The sequence below is a fragment of the Arachis ipaensis genome, chromosome B03 (genome assembly GCF_000816755.2).
Source record: "Arachis ipaensis cultivar K30076 chromosome B03, Araip1.1, whole genome shotgun sequence".
Classification (NCBI taxonomy): Eukaryota; Viridiplantae; Streptophyta; class Magnoliopsida; order Fabales; family Fabaceae; genus Arachis; species Arachis ipaensis.
The window spans coordinates 96545338-96551912 of record NC_029787.2 but is presented as its reverse complement, the minus strand read 5'-3'; positions in this window follow the sequence as shown (position 1 = coordinate 96551912).

Sequence of the window (6575 nt, the reverse complement as noted above, 5' to 3'; positions counted from 1 at the left end):
TATTGACATCTACCTGAATTGTATGTATATCCGTTTTTCATCTTAATATAAAATTGTTCGAAAATAGTAAATGCTTAACACTTCAATCTTGTAGATTAGTGTTATTTACTTTAATTTAAAATTTAATTGATAAAGTAAATGGTTATAACTTACAAGTAAGATTTTGTTACAAGATTCCCTTTTTTAATTAAAAGAGTAAAGATCTAATTCGGTTCTTATCCATTTTTATGAAGGAGAAAGTGATTCTTATAAAAAAAAAATACTTCGACTTTCAATCTTTTTATTTTGAGACAATATGATCATTTTGTTAAAAAATTTATTAAATAATAATAAAAATTAGTTTTGTGGGAGTTTAATTTGTATTTTGTGGGATTTTAAATCCCACAAAAGTCTTTTCAACAATATAACCAATTATTACTACTACTATCATTATCTTTTTCATCCTCATTATTATCACTTCTACCTCTATTATTTTTATTGTGTAACCATACTTTATCATTATCATTATCTCCTATATCGTCATCAACACCAATACCAATATTATTAACATTAAAGTTCTCTTCTTTCATTTTTTATTCGATGTTATTTTTTTCTATTAAAAGGTATTGTACTATAATTACTTTTTTTTGTGGCATCATTTTTATCAATAGTTTTTCTTCACTTAACCACTATTGATGAAAGGATTTTTTAAAAATAAAATTATTAATAGTTTGTAAAAGTTTAAAATCTCCACAAAATATAAATAAAACCTCAACAAAATTAATTTTTATTATTATTTAATGAATTTCTTAACAGAAAGACTATATTGTCCTAAAATAAAAAAGTTGAGGGTCAAATTATTTTTTTTTTGGACAAAGATCATTTTATCTTTCGTAAAAATAGAGAAAGACCGAATTAGATGTTTAATCTAATTAAAATGGTTACAAGAATTCATATAAGATCTCAAAGCATAAAGACAAAAGGTGAAGGTGAGCTACCAAAATCCTAGTATATGTCATGGAGGGAGGGAGAGGGAAGTAGGTACAATACAACAGGTGTGTGGAATATGTCACCACGACATTACACTGCTACCATCTAAGCATATATAGGCACAGACGTATAACGGTAACCCAGCCTACTTCAATATTCCCCACCAAATTAGGCATATATCAAACTATCAAATTAGGCATATATCTTGTATTATTATTTGTATTCCAACACCTTTCCTCCGTCTCTTGCAACATTCTTTTTTGTTTTTTAGATAGGAAATTCGAACTCGTAATTTTTTAATTGAGTATGGAGAGATTATGTCATTTGAGCTATTACTTATTGATATCTCTTGCAATATTTTTATTACTAAAATGTTATGCTTCTGATTGTATCACTCTGATAACAAAGACATTATAACAATATTCATATATTTAATAATAAAATAAAAAATTTTTAAAACTTAAATTCAATAAATTATTTTTTAAAAATTGAAAATACTTTTTTTTTATAAAAATTATTGATTTAAAATTCTTATAAATATGACGTGAATGTTAATTTTGGATAAGTAAATATGGTGTTTTTAAAATTATTCATAAGACAAATGAATATCACTATTTTTGCAATTCATTATTTTATTTATACATATTTTTTTATGACAATTCTAAATCTCTTTGGTGAGACCGTATGGTTAGCTTCTCATCCTCTACAGTCTTATCTTCAGAAAATGGAAGAAAAAAATTATAAAGAATTTATTGTATTTTTGTTTATACGATGTTGTTGTATTAGCCTATTTAATTTATTATTTTTTTTCGTTTATCCGAATTCGAGTTTTAAAAGGCTCCTATCTTATTATTAAATATATGGATGTTGTCTTATCTTTGTTATTAGAGTGGTACAACCGAAAATGTGACATTCTAATAGTAAAATTGTTACATCTTCACTCACCACACAATAACTACTCATGGCTCTCCTTCAACCTAACTAGGGCACGGATTCGATACCCAGGAGACGTTTGTGTACCGAAACGCTAAAAATTTGTTTGACACACCGATGAGCCATAAAGTACCAAATAAAAATATTTGTTTTTTCGAGTCTTTTTTGGCAATTCTTTATAAAATAAAGAGTCAGTTTTTTAATTTTTTAAGTGAATATATTTAACTTAATTATTAAAGTTAGTTATACTCAGAATTTAATTAACTATTACTATCGCTTCTCTCTTCTTCCAGGTTCTCTTCTTCCCTTTTCTCTACCGTCGGAAACACCGCCCCTTCCATTATTTCTCTGTTCACTGATAACGACTGAAACCTCCCCACCGCCTCTCCTACTCGCTCTGTCGTCACGCTGCCAACTCCTTTCCCCTACTCAATCATGGTGGCTTTGGCTGCGTCTTATCCGGCACGTCCGATTCAGGCCGCAGCCGCTGCTGCCACTCTTCTAGGCCGTGAGGAGGAAGAAACAGAAACAGCAGGGCTCCTCCTACGGTGGATCCACGAATTTTCAGGAGCAGGTGTTCTCGAACGGCGACGTTTACCAGGGACAGATAAGGAAGGGGAAGTGTTGGGGAGTGGAGTTCATTATTATAGTATGAGTGGAAGGTATGAAGGGGATTGGGTGGATGGGAAGTATGAGGGTTTTGGGGTAGAGACATGGCAAGAGGGAGCAGGTATAAAGGGCAGTTTAAGATGGGATTGAGGCACGGTTTCGGAGTTTATAGATTCTACACTGGGGATGTTTATGCCAGGGAGTGGTCGAGTGGGCAGAGCCATGGCTGTGGAGTTCATACTTGTGATGATGGGAGCAAGTATGTTGGGGAGTTCAAGTGGGAGATTAAGCATGGTCTTGGACACTACCATTTTAGGAAATTTCTTGAAGGAGTTGAAGGTGTCTTTAACATAACAGGAGATACTTAATTCTAATTAATTTAAATTAACATATTTCTAATATTTTGATATAAACCCACATATATTTTTGATATAACAACAATAACCATCAAAAAAATAATATTTTTAAAGTAATTCTCCTGACATAAAAATTGCAAAAAATTATTAGCTAGCCAATCACATCAAATTATATTTAGAATGATTTTGACCGTTAGACTAAAAGATATAAAAGATCTAACGACTTCTCAATAAAAAAACGCACCAATAAGCTAAATAAGTTTTCGCGTTTCAGTGCCCAAAAGAAGGCCGACGTACCGAATTCGTGCCCACCTAACTAACTAACAAGTACTAAAGTCTCTCCATATACACAGTTCAATACTAGAATTAGAAACCATCCATATTATTTTGGAAAATATGCAAAACCTAATTCATGACTGGTACCTAAAAATGTGTGAAATTGATTGCTAGCCACTGTTACAAAAATTTAAGCTTACCTGATATTTCTTATTTGTAAGGCTTTAACACTTCAAAATTTGCTAAATCGATCCAAAATTTACGCATCTCTTTAGGCACTTCCCCATTTATTCCGATCTTAATAAACATACATGATATTGTCCATAAAAAAAGTTCTCGTTATAAAAAGAAAAAAAAATAAAAATTAAAGCTTTGTCAACATTTATTATTACTTGTACTAACCGCCGTTAGGGATTATAAATAAGTTAGGAGAAAATAATGCACTGCAACCAAAAAATTACAAAGCAATTAATCTATCCTTATTATTATACGAAGAATCGTCATCAATTGATCGATAAACATTCTCATCTCCGACCAAAGCTTTCTATGGACATTGATCAGTGTGTTTTTAAGGGGTTGCTGTGATAGCCATCGAAGAGGACAGAGGCAGTTCCAAACTTTAACGTTGGTTGTTGGACGAAAAAGACATGCATTTCTTCTATCTCCTTATCTTGTTTTAGTTTCTTCTGATATTGTTTTCATGAATCAAGATTCACAAACGATATGAAAATTAAGCGCAAATAATTAAGTAGGGACGTATAAATACGAGATTTCCATATTATTAAGAGATGTCGTCAACACTCAACAGGGTGGGGCCGGGGGTTGTCCGTTGCCTTCCTGCTACCTGTCCCTGTCTGATTTCCACTTTAAAGGAATATTGTGTCTCGTTTTTATTTCTTGCATTCACTACAACATTTTGAATTTATAGCCACAATTTTTTTTTGTTACGGTATGTGACAAAAAAAAAAAAATTATGGCCACAGTTTTTACAAAAAGAATGGTCTTTTAGAAAAGGATGGTCTAAAAAGGTTTATAGTTATAGTTTTGAGAGTGATTTAAAGGGGTTTATGATCACGGTATTTTACAGTGACCAAAAAAGATCTATGGTCACGATTTTTCAAAAAAAGATGACCTAAAAGGGTCTATGGTCACGGTTTTAGGAGTGACCTAAAGGGGTTTATGGTCACATTTTTTTACAGTGATAAAAAATGGACTATGGTCACGATTTTTCAAAAAAAGAGTGACCTAAAAGGGTCTATGATCACTGTTTTTAGGGGTGACCTAAAGGGATCTATGGTAACAGTTTTGGAGGTGACCTAAAAAAGTCTATGGTCACGATTTTTCGAAAGGGTGACCTAAAATGGTCTATGGTCACGGTTTTAGAGAGTGACCTAAAGGTATCTATGGTCACAGTTTTGGGAGGTGACCAGAAAGAACCTATGGTCACGGTTATTAAGGGTGGCCTAAAGTGATCTATGGTCACGTTTTTTTTATTTTTTTTAAATTCATTTTTTCATTTTTTTTAATTATCCCTTCCCAAACGCGGCGTTTCCCCTCCCTCCCAAAATCCCCATTCCCTTGTAACTTAGAAAAAAAGAACCCTAGCTAGCCAAAAGCCTTGTGTATGTTAGTTGTTGTGCCGTTTCGATCTTCTTCTTCTTCTTCTACCTCCTTCCGAGCTCAACTCATCAGTCCCTCTTCATTGCGCCATTTTCCTTCCTCTCAGCCCTCACCATCGCCGAGCTCAACTCAGTCTCTCTTCAATGTGTCGTTTCCCTTCCTCCCAGCCCCTACCATCACCGAAGGCAGAAACCCTACCATCGCCGAGCTCCTTTGAGTAATTTTGTCTCGCTGCGTGCTTCTTGTCACCGCGAGCTCACCAGTAGAAGCATTGCTATTCGAAGCAAAATACCCTGCTCAGTCTTATTCCAAGAGCAAGTCTGATTATGTAAAGAATATTATTTCAAAAATAGGGTTCTAGAAGAATAGAAGCACTCTCCGAGCTCACTCTGTCATCGCTGTTCATCTCTCACCATCTCTCCAGTAGGCCAAGGCTTCTTTAGTTTCATCTCTTTTTTTAATTAATTTTTAAGATTCCGAGTTTGTGTTCTGAGTTTGGAATTAGATTATTTATTTAATTTGTTGAATGATGATGTGATTTTGAATTCAATTTAATTTGGATTATGAGTTTAAAATTGGAATCAACTTAGTTGTTATTACTGATGTATTTAATGTGGGAGAAGGAGGGGTTGCTATTTTTTAAGAAGGAAAATGCATCATCACATTATATGTTAGGGTTAGGCCACTCAGTTAATCTAAACAGTATTGATCCAACACGTGTTGTCCAGATCTCATGGCAACCAAGGTCAGGTACTTTCTACTCTCTACAACTTTTTCTCCACTTGAAGCATTCTCATTTTTTCATGCCTTAGGTATTCAGTAAATCTCTTTGCTTTTATTTCTTTTTGTTATTATTTTAAATGCATTTGAATGATCTATTTTGTTATATTTTAATTTCTATGCAGTATGCACTAATCCAATTGGGTGCTGGTACATAGATTAAAGTGGTTTCTTTTGTCTAATGACAGCTCTTGATTGAATGCTAATGCATAGAAACTAAACTTATTTTATTATGTGCTCTAATTCGTTTAATTATTAAACTTTGATGATATTATATCTGTTACTACAGAGTCTTTCTATATAGAGAGTTCTTGTCTGCCAAGGAGTACGACTACCTTATTGAATTGAATTGAACTTTGTTTTGTGTTGCGATTATATGTTTTTTGGTTTGAGGATTTCTATCATTCAATCCTTTATATGATATATTAAGTTAATAAAAATCTTACTGAAAATACTTCTAATGATAAATTATGTATAAGTTATTATGTAAAATTAATTATAATTACGTGTTTGTATGTTTAATTATTAGCAAATTAGCTACAAATACAAAATCACATTTATACAAGACTTAATTAGCTGGTAATATATAGAATCTAGAAACATAATATAACAAAACAAATAATAGATATCAAACTAAAACCACTTATTATTGATATCAACTAACTGCTATACTCTCTTAGCTGTCAAGCCTGTCATGACAGCTTTCGCCTTTAAGTGTGTAATTATTGTTGGTGAACAAGTTGCTTTGGCTGCAATTATTTTAGGCTGCAGCTGGATCAAATTGATCAAGTAAGGGTTTTAAAGGTTTCAATTTTGTTTTACGGCTCTAGCTATATTTTATATGGGTGTGTTGTAATATATTTTTGTGATTGTATATCGGTGTTGACTTGATCTAGAACACTAACTAGATATGTATTGGATGATGATTAGTTTTTGTCTAAATAATTTCAGCCAATGATAAGGATATAAGAATTCCTCTTAACAAGTTATATATATGTGAGAATGTTAAAATTTTTTTGTTAGTCTTCTCTC